The 13,885-nt window shown below is 33.7% G+C and overlaps 1 protein-coding gene across 29 annotated transcripts in view; it reads right to left on the bottom strand.

Moving 5' to 3' along the window:
• LOC138137439 (collagen alpha chain CG42342) overlaps positions 1–13,885 on the bottom strand; it is a 186,374-nt gene that overhangs the window by 159,088 nt on the left and 13,401 nt on the right. The window lies entirely within an intron of this gene.

Genomic DNA, 13,885 nt, shown 5'->3' with positions numbered 1-13,885 from the left:
ATCAAGAGACGATTTGTGACCTATGAATGAGACCTGGATTTACCACAAAAATCAGTCGAAACAGGTGATTGGACCAGGTGAACCGGCTCCAAAGAAGCAAAAACCGTGCAATTAGCTGGTTTTTTGGGACCCCAAAGGGATTTTGCTAACTGATTATCTTCAACTACAAAACACTTTTGGAGAAGCTGAAAACAGCAATTCGGGAAAACGCCCAGGAATGGCCAAGAAAAAAATGTTATTCCACCACCACAATGCAAGTGTTCATTCCAGTGCAGTTGCCCACAAATAACAGAATTGAGGTTCCAACTTCTTGCGCTCCCTCGGATTTTCAATATTTTCACAAAACTGAAAAAAAATTTAGCTGAAAAGAGATTTCGGTCGAATGAAGAGGTGATCGATGCAGTTAACACTTATTTTGAAGATCTCGAAGAAAGTCACTTCTGAGAGGGAACCGAAAAGCGCGGGAAATTTTGAACCAAGTGTGTTGAGCTTCTAGGGGATTATGTCCAAAGATAAAATATAATTTAAATAAAATGTATGTTATTTTCACTGTCATTTCGGAAACTTGCCAATCGACCCTCGTAGTGCAAGAACTAGTACTGCTGCTTGACTAATAAAGTTTTGGTCCAATCGACCAAAACTATATTATTGTGCTGAATTTGTTGAAAAACATCTCAAGATGATTGATGAGGATTTTACGAAATATTCCATGAATTATTTTTCGTCGTCTAGGTTTTCTTCTTTCTTTCTCTTCCTACAGCAATCACTCTTTGTTTGAGCCAAAAATAAAGTTGTTAAACTGTCACAATAAAGTTGTCCAAACCCAAAAGCTTTTTAACTGAATTGCTTCTGAATGATCTTTGAAATATGTATCTTTTTACCGGTTACTTCTGTTCTTTCTTTTTTCCTTCTCCTTTGCACCAATTTTTAATTTACTTCTATCTTAACATTCTTTCTTCTCATTCCTATTAGATTGTAACCTACGATGAAGTCTCTTACACCTGTTACACCTGTGTTTTTTTAAATGAACATAGGGACTAAGTACGGACTGTGTTCAAAATTTAAAAAATGTCCCGGTATATTCATGTCAATGATTCTTCTAAATTCTTACAAGATAATAGTCGCTTTTCTTCTTTATCCACATCTTCCCTTCTGTTATCCATTTGTTCCAGTGTTTCTCACGACCACTACTTCTGTGGTATTTCTATGATTTCTTTTCTCACAAATTCTTACTTTTCCTTTACTTCCCAATACTTCATATTTATTATTTATTTATCTACATATATTTAAAATTTAGACTCTGGTTTTACAAGGTAATTAGATCTTCCTTCTCAAGAAATGCATTAGGTATCTTCATTTACAAAAATCTATAAAAGATTTTTATCATTTAAAAGAAACGTAATGTGAATCAAGATTCTATTTCTGTGTAGATTTAGAAGAGCAACAAAGCAAAATAACAAAATGTTCTACTTTACCGGAAAAAACAAATTGTTAAAAATTTGTTACAAGAACCATATCTTAACTTCACTGGGTAAGGGTTTGTCCAGGAGACCAATATCCATACATGTTATTCATTCCCTAAACTGAGCCAAAAAATGTTAAAAGAATTTTACAACAGAAACCCTAAAGAATTACTTCATTACACATTTTTTTCTTGATCATCTTTGTTTTTTTAACATCATTTTATATACATATTTTCATTTTCCCTTTTACTCATATTTTAGATTTACATATTTCAACACCTTAACATATCTGCTCAGTTTCTTAGTTAAAATATTTCTCTTTCTTTTTCATTCTTTTCCGATACTAACCTGTCATGATGTATCTTATTGTACATTCATCATCATCACTCTTCTTCTTTATCAAGATCTTCTCGCTTTTCTTTTACATTTCGCTTTACTGTCTCTCTTGACCAGTAGTCAGTGATACTTCTCTGTATAAGTACCCTGTGTTAGTTTAATTTATTTCACACAAACCCTTTCCCTCCCCTGTATTTCCCATTACTTCACCTTCATTTTTTTTTCTACTCCGTGGATCTTAAAAAATCTGCGCTCCCTTACATCACAAGGCAATAATTAAAACGTTTTCACACGAAGTGAGTTGTTTTCACTCCCAAAAACCCCCCAAAGTCCTTTAAGCTAGAAGATGAGAGAGAAACATAACACGAACCCAAATTTCTATTTCTGCGTTTTCTAGGAAGTGTTTGTCCAAGGAGTTAATATATCGTGTTGTAATGATGCAAAAAAAATGTGTCACAATTTTCTAAAATTAGTTTCAAACAAAGAATTTTTCCAAGTATCAACAAACAATTCCATTACTCAAATTTGAAAAACATTTTCTTATTTCTTTTTGATTTTTATTCGTCTGTCACTCGCACTGTCTTCTTGGACTGATTAAAAATTGTTCGCAATTATTCTTCAAAGGTTAAAAGAAAAAAACCACAACAAATTTATCAAAATTTCCAATCATTTTCAAATTATTTTACAGTTCTTTATCTTCTATTTTCTCTTTTTTAAAATATTTTATTATCTTAACATCTCAATTATTCTCTTTCTCTTTAATCTTGCTCAACCCCTTGCCTTCGTTCTTTCCCACTTCACTTCTTCCTTTTGCTTTCCAACATTTCTTTCTGATCCTTTTTTTAACAGACCTGCTCCTTTCACAAGACCTTCCCGTCTTCGTATTTTTTTTCCAACGCCACGCTCTACTTTCCACGATTAAAAAATGCCTCCTGTCGCAAAACCAGAACTTCGTTATCTCGAACAATAAAGAAGCGTAATCAGTCTGAAAGCATCGACCTAACTTGCACATTTTTTCCCTCTATTTTTACTCTGTTTTTTATGAGGCGACAAGGGCGCCGCCTCCATTCGATCTGCATTGTTCCCCCCAAGACGCAACTTATAAATAGCGCAACAACTTACGACTTTCGAATTAGCTCGACTTTCGCAAAAATTCCCATTCGTCGACGTTCCACTGTTTATTTCAGTACGGAGCACTCTCATTAATCATAAAACACGCTGCATTTCAGATGACGGGGTTCACCTTATGGAGGTTCACCACCTGTTATCGATCATTTAATTGCATCCCGTCGATATCGTGTCCCGCGCCGTTTTCCCATCGCGCTTTGAAAAATTCACGCGTTTTGATTTGATCGCCGGTTTACGTCGAAAAAGTGCATCGTAAAACGGCCGTCAGGTGGGGTCGGACCCTCTCATGAATAATGCAAAACTTCAAATTTGTCATACTTGATGCCATTACTTTATTTAATAAATATGGAAATCGCTTGTTTCTATTCATGGAAGGTCGTCAAAAACGTGCACAAAAGGCGACTTAATTAAAAATCGATTGTGGCGGAAGCGGAAAACGAGACACAGGAACTGAAGAGGGTCCAGAGTGGACCCTTGGGGTAATGCCCGAACGATATCGTGCGATGATGCACCGGTGATGTGACCTAGTCGAGAGGTGGTAAAAACAAGTCTATAAATAGCCGATACGACGACCAAAACAGACTGAGATGGATTGTGAGCGTGTTTGAGAAAATGAGGTGTGAATGAGCATCTGATAGCGACAATGGCCGAGATCTATCAAATGGTCGTGGAGATGAGACGAAAGAAAAGTTCGGTTTTATCTTCAAACGCAGTTTAAAACCCCAAGGCCTGTCCGTTCGCCCGATTTAGTCCAATTGAAAACGTCGGGACGACGTCTGGGAGCAATTATTCCGCTCTGCGCCGACCTCCAAACAAGACAAACCGTCAGTTGGTGGAGGAGAATTCGAGAAACTGGAAATGAGACACCACCACAACGTGACACTGATTAACTAATTGAAATGATGTAGCGCCAAACAAACGAGACCGCTCGTTACCGACGAATCGATAGCTCTGACACCCGAAATATCTCGACACAAGACTCATGCAAGTATAAATTAGAAATTACTCGAGTCAACGCCAGATTGACAGGAAATGAAATCCATTTCGAACGAATCTGATTCGACTTGTCGAGAGAAGTGTGTCGCCGAGGCGACAACTATCACTCGTTCGACAGCACGGAACAAGATCGAGATCTGGAAGTGTTGTGGGCCCTCCTAATGAATTTGGACTGACGGTTTCGTGGAATTTTACAGGGCCGTAATGGCTTGATTCGCGGTCGTGGTGCAGATTAGGCGATGAATCACGGAGACGCAGGAAGAGGAAGACATCAAAAATTTATTCGCGACGCAAGTGTGGAATTGGGTTGGGGAACACGTGAAAAAATGAATACATTTGTGCGGATGAGTGGGTTGGACGGTGGGGGATTTTATGGAGTGAACGTGTACTGAGTGTTGGGATTAACGGACTCACAGAGGGGAGAAAAGAATACAAGAATGAAAAGAGACAGTCGAAAAATGAAAAGACAATTTGAGGAAACAAGAATGATCGTTGGAGATTTTGTGAGGAAAGTGAGTGTAAAAATAGATGACATAAATGAATAGGGAGAAGAGAAATAAATGAGGGAAAATGCAAGAAAAAATGTTAATTCTTATACTTGTAGAGAGCATAGAGAAAAGAGTAGCAGAACAAGAACATGATAAATAAGTGCGAATAAAAATTTAAACAAGAAAAATTTTTCGCAAAAAAAAGAATGAGGCTAACAAGGAGAAAAACAAAATTTTAATCTTAAGTCAAAATGTATGATTTTGTGTTCTCTGTTACACTGTTTAAGTCGAGAAAAAGAAAATGAAATTGTAAATACATAATACATAAGACTGAACAGTATGGATTTATACATTGAAAATGATAAAAACGAATACAGGGTGATTTTGAAAGTTGTGCAGATATTTTAATCACGAGCTACTGGCTTCATGTAGAACTCGGAAAAAATGTTTAAAAAATTCTATGTCAAAAAATAAAATGACATTTATTTTTTGAGCTACAATTTTTTTTAATTGCTTTTAGTCTTCTACGTTGTCAAACAACCTCGTAGGTAAAATTTCGGCACATTTTAAAAATACACCCTGTATATCATATTTTATAAAACGTACACCAATGCGGTTTCCTTGTTTTAAAGCATATTTTCTATAGGTTACTTCGCATTGGCGTACATTTTCTAAAACATGATAAACAAAGGTGTATTTTCAAAATGTGTCGAAATTTTACCTACGAAGTTGTAGGACAATGTAGAAAACTAAAACCAATTAAAAAAAATTGTAGCTCAAATAATAAATGTCATTTTATTTTTTGACATAGAATTTTTTAAATACATACACATTTTTCTACATGAAGTCAGTAGCTCGTGATTAAAATATCTGCACAACTTTCAAAATCACCCTGTATAATAGGCTGACAATGTGGTAAGAACTAAAATTAATAAAAAATGAATAAACACGCAATGGAAATGGGGCGTGGAGAGACAAAATTGTCTGTGTAAGAATGTAAAAAAAAGCAGAAAAAGAAAGGATAGATGAGAGAAAAAAGAAGAGCAAGAAAAATTGAGAACATAAAAGAAACATAGAACAGCAAGTCATAAAGGAGCTACATTTTTAGTTGATTTTAAAAATTACCTGCATTTTATTACATTTCAAATTATGTAAATTGTCTGGAAGCAATTTACGAAATGTTAAAAATAAAAATACATAATAAAATAAATCAAAAAGCAATGTTGAACAGTATCGAAGAACACGATTATTATAAGTATCGCGCGTTCAAATGAAATACTGGGCTGGGAAGGCGTTGGAAACCGTCAATTGCTGTTTTTTTAAAGCGTGGATTAATTGGAGCATGTTGACAGCTAACGTAAAATTTAGAGCCAAAAAAATATTTCTTTGCAATGTTGCATTAAAAATAGAATAACTTAACGATTCCTATTCTCAAAGCAAATATCTAAGGACACCTTTTGCTGAAAACAATCATGTTTAGTTATGTCCCGATTAAACATAAACAAATGTCATTTGTGTCAAACCGCGGGAAATTCAAACTTTACGCTGTTCTACACGGTTTAATTTTCCCAAAGCCTACTCAGCCCAGGATTTCATTTGAACGCGCGATAGAACGATTATAAGAACCCAGGAATAGCTGTTAGAATTACAGAACAAAAAGATAATATGTATGTACATGAATGAGAATAAATAAATGGGGGCATGGCATCTAGGCCGGATTTATTTATAATAACGGATATTTCTACCCAGTAAATATTTCCCTTGAAAACACTATTTTTTGTATTATCATTTATTTTCCTAGACGCCCACTTTTTACACGACATCCACGTCGAATTGTTTGTTCATACATTACGGATTACAAACAATACTAAAATCAAGTACTGAAGTTATGAAGTATTAAAGTTACAAAGGAACAAGGTTTCCCGGTAGTCACCCATCCAAACACTGACCGCACCAGATGTTACTTAATTTATTATTATCATTAAACAGTTATTTACGTTAACGGTAATATAAAAAATGATCAAAATGAATATAAAGTGAAAACGTGGAGAGAAGAGAAAACACATTAACGAATAGTCAATGCCCAAAGTAGAGAAATTAGAAAAAAAAATATAAACAGGAAATGATTAACAATCAACAAAAATATAAGGAACGCAATCCCGAAAATCAAAATTGGAAGTTTACAAATCTTTAAAAAATGGTGCTGGACGTTGAAGTGAGAAACGTTAGGAAACATAATACGAAAAAAAAAAAATAAGTATATACCGATTAAAACATGGAAAGGTCAATTATAAGAAAAGGTGTTATGAAAAGTTTGAAAATGAAGAATAAATATGATTACCTTATAAAAAAATATATATATTTGAAACAGTGAAGGAATGTATTGAACGTGGACAAAGAACAAGGGTAAAAAAATCTTTATATTTAAGGAAAGTTTAATTGGCAAGAATGAAACGTGATAAAAATAATAGTTATAATTAATAATTATAGTTAGTTAAGGGCATAATCAAGAGATTATGGCACGAGGGAATGTTTAAAGCCCGAGGAACGAGGGCTTTTAAATTCCCGAGGGCCAGAATCGACAATTATGCCCGTGGTACGTACATACAACGTTTTATAATTTTATAATTTCTAAAAGATTCAAACAAATATTTAGTATTCCTTAAAGGAAATCAACTAAAAGTTGTGTCTATGCAAATTTAGTTAGCTATTTTGATGTTGTTAGGGTTACTGTGTATACAGGCTGTTTGGTGAAAAACGCCTCAACCCATAACTTTTTTATTTATGACCCGATTTCAATGAACAAAAAAATCAAAGATATGGTTTTTCAAGCGCTACAAAACAGCCATAAAATATTTTTTTTTTGCCGTTATCTTCAATAGCTAACGATAGTCAACTTTTTTTTTTAAATAGTCACATGTAGTTTTTTAGGCTTGGTCTGGTAAGGTTTTTTTTTTCTGAATCTAATGATGTATTGAAAGTAATCATTTGGTTCATAGCTAACTGAAAAAAAAATAAAACAATTTTTTTGCGGTTCAGCTTATTATAAAATTTTTAAGAGTGCCGTGAAAAATAATCGGAATACAAAGTACGATGAATGTCATCTAAACGTCAGCTTAGAAATTTTCAACTGCTTTTTTAAACTTTTTTTATTTAAGTATAAAATAACATTTTCAGTCATGCAGGATAGCAGTCATTTGACTATTATTTTATGTTCGAGTGTAATAAAAATCGTAATTAGTCAAAAACAAAAATTTAATAGAAAAAATAATAATAATAATTATAATTATTCATGTTTTCCAAGAAAATAATATTAAAACTCTTCAAGATTGCACCTGAAGATTTTCAAACTCACACTTGACATTTGTTGCTATTTGTATTCCAATTGTTTTTCACGGCACACTCGAAAATTTCATAATAAGCTGAACCACAATTAAAAATGGTTTGTTTTTTTTTTTAGTCAGCTATGGACCAAACGATACCTTTTAATACACCATTAGATTCAGAAAAAAATACTTTACCAGACTAAGCCTAAAAAACTACATGTGTCCATTTACAAAAAAAAGTTGACTATCGGTAGCTACTGAAAGTAACGCCAAAAAAATAAAATTTTATGGCTGCTTCGTAGCGCATGAAAAACCATATCTTTGGTTTTTTTGTTCATTGAAATCGGATAATAAATAAAAAAGTTATGGGTTGAGCCGTTTTTTATCAAACAGCCTGTATAATGCATGATTTTCCTTAATACAATAATGTTTGATACCATTGTTTGAATAATTAAACCAACCGTTGCTTGGCAGATTTTTTACAAATCTGTGCCATAAAGGCCAATTTATGCCCTCATTTGGGGGCGTATAAAGACGATTATTGACTAAAATAGAATAAACAACAATAATGAAACATGAGCAAAATAGCGTATGTTTCACAAAAATTTGGGTCAAGTAGGCTATGAAAAACAGAAGCATTAAAAACGTATGGCTTAACTTGAATAATTCAGGCGTAAATGTGATTATCACTACTTATAATTGTTTTGAACTGTCATAAAATGACAATTTCAGGAAAAACTTGAGACCGGTTCTTTTTCTACGATTCTACGAGAATTGGCGTTGGCGCCAACATTTGACACTGCCGCTGCGGACGGGGTGCGCCGTTCTATCCCGCCAGAGGTACCGTCCGTCTTCGTCGTATACGTAACGGATTAAAGTTAGGGTATGTACCCAGGGCAACAAATAAATCCGCGCAATATGGGTAAACAAATAATGTAATAACAATGGATAAACAACAATTAACAATCATATGTTTTAAATTACTCTAGAGCAAGTGTTGAAAATTATAGCCTTGAGCTTCGAGGCTCATTGTAACACGCCTCTTCATGTTCTCAAAAACACGCACCAATGTCTAAGGGGTAATTCGCTCGCATTCTTCTCTAATTCTGATTTTCAAATCATCAATTGTGTGGACAGGTTCCTTGAAAACGGTATTTTTTAAATGAGGAAATAGGTAATAATCAAGCGGCGTTCTTGCAGGCCAGAGATCTCGATTGATCAACCCATCATCAAAAAATTGCCGCAAATAACGAAGAGTCTCCCGTGCTGTATAGGCTGTAGCCCCGTCTTGTTGAAAATACCCATCAGCCACTTCGTCATCGTGGACTTGATTGATGAAAACATCAAAAATGTTGTTCCGGTACCTTTCAGCTGTTACTGAATCTTCAAGATCCTTTCGAACAATTCATTGACAAATTGACACTGATAGTTCAGTCTGCAGCGACAGTTGCCCGAGAGATAATTGGGATTCATCTTTCATTCGACATTGGACAGTCTCAATATTTTCCTCAGTGCAAACCTTAAGGCTTCCGCTGAACACTGCCACTTTCTCGAAATCTGTGAACTGTGTACTTCAAGGTCTCGGAAAAGTGTTCACAAAGAACAACATCTGGAAAAATTTCTGCGAATTCTTGAAAAGTTAATTCAATTTGGTATACCCACGCCCCATTTTCATCTTGGTAACCATTGCGAAAATAAGATTCAATCACGAATATCTTTTGTTCAGGAGTGAAAACCATTTTCATACATAAAATTTTGCGAATAAAATTATTATTGCGATTAATGACGTTTATGACAGTTTAATTATTATGTGATAAGCTGAGTCACTCGTTTTTAATGCTTTTATTTTTCATAACCTACTTGATCAGACATTTTTTGAAACATACGATACATGGAAAAAAAATTAAGTGGTAAGTCATAATAAAATTTAAAATCACTTCTGTTAGTTTGATTTAGAAAACTTAAGAATAACGTAAGAGAAAGAACCAATCTTAGAAATGAAAAATCATGCCAGAAATTCTAGAGAAAATGGAAAATGTACTTCTCAAATTACACACGAGAATAATCGTAAATCGTAAAAAATCGGAAAAAAAAACAGCCCGAGAAGAAATGAAAAAAGAGAAAGAAAACAAAAAACGGAAACATGGGCAAAAAAAGTAATGAAACAACTAAATTGCAAATTATCGTTGATGTAGGAGTATTACCATATTACAATATTATTCCAAGAAATTTAGTTTCTGAATAACGACCAACGTATTGGATTATTATTCACGAAATTAAATTTCTTATAAATATTTGAACATTTATTAAAGGTTAAAAAAATCACAATATACTCCCGGACCGAAGAGAAATGAAAAAAGGAAAAAAACAGAATCCCGTGGAATATTCATTTTAATTATTCATGCAAATAAAGAAAAATTACAAAAGAACAACTGAAATCATGTCCTAAAAATACCACAAACTCGCAGAACACGTTAATAATTTAATGTTGCAGAACAAACAAGAGTGGCAAAATAGAGCAAAAATACAGGTTGTTGGAGTGCACACGGTCCTGAAGCCGGTCCCCGACGTCACCGACGCGTGCATCCTACCTCCTTTGGGACACCGCGTATATTAACACAACTCTCGACTCGCCCTCTCGAGCGACCCGTCGAAATTCAATCCACTTATAAATTAATTAAACATTAATTGATTCTGCATCGGGCAGACGCTCACTCCATTCGAAAATAATCCATATTCATCCGTCGAAAAACAACAGTTCCGCCGGGTGTGCCCACACCAATCTCCGATCCATCGACGTGGATTGATCCCGATCCAGGAACCAACCCGCGACGAGACGCAAATATCCCGTCTGATCCCGGCATTACACGTCATAACTCGGGAGATGAAAGGGCCGCGGGCCCCGTTATTTCGAGGGGGGGTCCCCGATTGGACCCGCCCGTCCCCCCTTTTCGAATTCATTATTCACACAAATCCACAAACACGAGTCCGCGTTTGTGCATCCGCGGATTGTGCTTAATTAAATGATAAAATAAAGTCGGCAAAAATCCGGGGATTTACCGAATGGACGCGAATGAATTCGCTTTTAATACGAGTTAAAACGCGAAAGCGCTCTCGCAGAATTCCCATAAATCCGAAAGGTTCGAAGGAACGCGATCGCCTTTAAACGCCACCCAATTATTTAGAGTGCGGTGGATTTTCGTGGGGGTAATTTTCTTTAATTTCATTAAACGGGCGGGCTTAATAAATGAGGAATTAATGGCCATAATCAAATTCATAAATGATTGATAGACGCGAAAAAATTGGACTATTACGAGCTTGATTGAAACGGACAGGTGGTCCTCTTTTTATCTCCATTTCGTTTTTTTTTTCTCTTGTCGTATTTTGTTTAACACGTTATTAGCGTTGTCTGTGGTTATTTTTAGTCTATCATTTCTAAATCAATACTTACATCTTCATAATTTATGCCATGTTATAACTTATTAAGCATTCCTACGCCCCCTCCACTATTATTATTAGATTTTTTTTTTGTTGCGTCCGATGAAATTATACAAAATTTGACTGACAGGTCCAGCGAATCGACTAATGAAGCAATTAAAAAATATTTACAAGTTGGAACATTTGCATAATTTTTTATCCAAATTTCGCGACCAACTATTTCTGGTGATCTTAATTACGTTATTCGAGATATTTTTCAAAAACTCTCGAATAAATTAGATGAAAAGTTAATTGGATGCTGAATTTTTTGGGTAAATTATAATATCAACAAAAAAAGATTGGAATGTTTAAAGATTACATAAAAAAGCAGAATTACAAAAGAATTAAGATGTATTTCTACCAAAGGAGAACCGGAAATAGTAAATAAGAGTGAATGGAGGATGAAACAGATAAATTTACGTCGGGAAAGATTGAAAAAAAAAATTGTACGAAGGATATACAGCGTGTTCCGAAAAATGTTACACACCAATTTCCCATATCAATATTAACGCGAAATCGTAATCAGACGTTCTTTTTAATGCGTCTGTATGGTTCTACAGAGGTTTAAATTACTATAAAAATGGCAACATTGTACCGAAGATGTTCTGAATATGATAATAATAAACAACAGTAATCACAGCAACCATTTTATTATAGTCTACACTTCTACAGTCATAGTAACGATCTATACATTGCAAATTGGAAGGTAAATCCATATTGCCAAATGTAAATTTAAAAAAATGATGATGAAACGAGCGTTTAGAAAGTCTGATAAAAAAAAAGGAAAACAGATTTCTTTTTTATGGAATATGTCAGTTATGTCCATGTGCCCATCTTAAAATATGTAATATGGATACACATTCTCATTTAGAGTATTTAAATACATGACCTTTTTGTTCCAGCCTGTGCTGGAGACATACAAAAACAATTTCTTTTTTCCAACGTCAAGTCTGAAAATGACATTTCCATCACTTAATTTAGAGATGAAAGTAGGCGTTTGCATCACATGTGAGGAAAGTAAATCACTTCCCTCACTAGTGGGGAAAGTAAAAAAAAAATTGATCCCCATTTAGGTATGTACATACTTTCTTTAAAATAACGTTCAAATATACATATATATACATTTGTCAGAATTCTTTATTAACAATTAGCACTTACAAAGATACTTAACTTTTTTATCAGTATTATAGAAATTAAATGTACAATTTTTTACACGAATTAAAACTCCAAATGTTCCTGATTTTTTTTTCTAAATAACGTGTCGGTACAGAGCTTGACGTTGACGCCAAACTAGCGCTTCTTACTACTTGTCTCCATCTCAGTAACGCATTGTATTCCTTTCCGTAGCGTGCTCGAGATTTTATAGGTAATAATTCCAAAGATACCTACTTCGCTGCTTCTTTAATTTCTGTATTTGGTAAATTTACAACACTATCTTCTACTTCCATCACTATTTGTTTAGTAAATTCTGAGTAATTTTCAAGTTTTGGTAAAAACACGACTTGACATTCATTAATTAAATTTTATTGTTTACTGTGAGCATGGAAACGTGATTTTCAAATTTTACTTCTATGTTGATTTGTATAAAATAATAAATTGATAATACCTATGCAAGATAAACCGAAAGCTCTTGACGTTGGAAAAAATAGTATGTTATATACGTGAGGAAAGGTCCATTGCTAAACTTGAATGATTAGATCAACTCGCTATCGCTCGTGATCCAATTGTCATTCTCGTTTAGCAATGCATCCCTTTCCTCACTTATATAACAATATACTATTTAATGATTCAGTGTAGCATATTTTATCATGTTCTGGAAAGTTTTTGCCGCAGTTTTGAAACATCCTGTATAAGTAGTGAAAATGAGAATAGAAAAAAAAATAAAGAATACGAGATGATAGTATTTAATGCAGAACAATTTTCTAGATTAAGTAGTATTACAGGAACAGGAACAGGATCGAAAATTTAAACAAGAAAATACAAAAATTGTTTTTTAATTTTTAAAAATCAATGAAAAAGAACCAAGAAAAAAGAAGAACAATTAAATAGATAGATGATTATCTCTAAGTGTGATAAAAGAACGAAACTGTAAGAAAGGCAAAAAATTAGCAAACAATAAATAAAAATGATGAAAGGATAAAAGGTTTTTTGTAAAAGGTGGCAACCGTTAAATAAATATTAAGAAATTATTATACACTAGCAAACCTATTAAAAACGTATGTATGTATATGTATTAATAATCAACAAAATGAACAAAAAAAAAAATTAAACATGGAGGGAAGCGAATACTAATAGAAAAAATTTTAATGTAAAGGCAGAATTACAGAAAAAGAAATGTATTTATTTTTTACATTTACACAAATATATAAACAAGGAAAAATTACGATAAAAAAGCGAAACGAAAATTCGGACAGGAGAGAAAACAATAAAAAATCAACAAAAAGTAGTGGAAATACGGTGTAGAGGAAGATAGTTTGAAAGAATGTGAAGAAACACGTAAAACAATAAAGAAAGAATAAATGAGAGTAGACAGGAAACAGAAAGAAGCAAGCAATCAGGAGAAAAAAGATGAGCAAGAAAAATGAGGATTAGAATCTTTTCAGATGGTTCTTAAAGCAAATTGACATATGTATGTTATGAACAAATGAAAAATACCAAAAACGCAACTAGA

This window comes from Tenebrio molitor, chromosome 8 (genome assembly GCF_963966145.1).
Source record: "Tenebrio molitor chromosome 8, icTenMoli1.1, whole genome shotgun sequence".
In the NCBI taxonomy this organism is placed as follows: Eukaryota; Metazoa; Arthropoda; class Insecta; order Coleoptera; family Tenebrionidae; genus Tenebrio; species Tenebrio molitor.
This window is presented reverse-complemented; position numbering and strand designations above follow the sequence as displayed.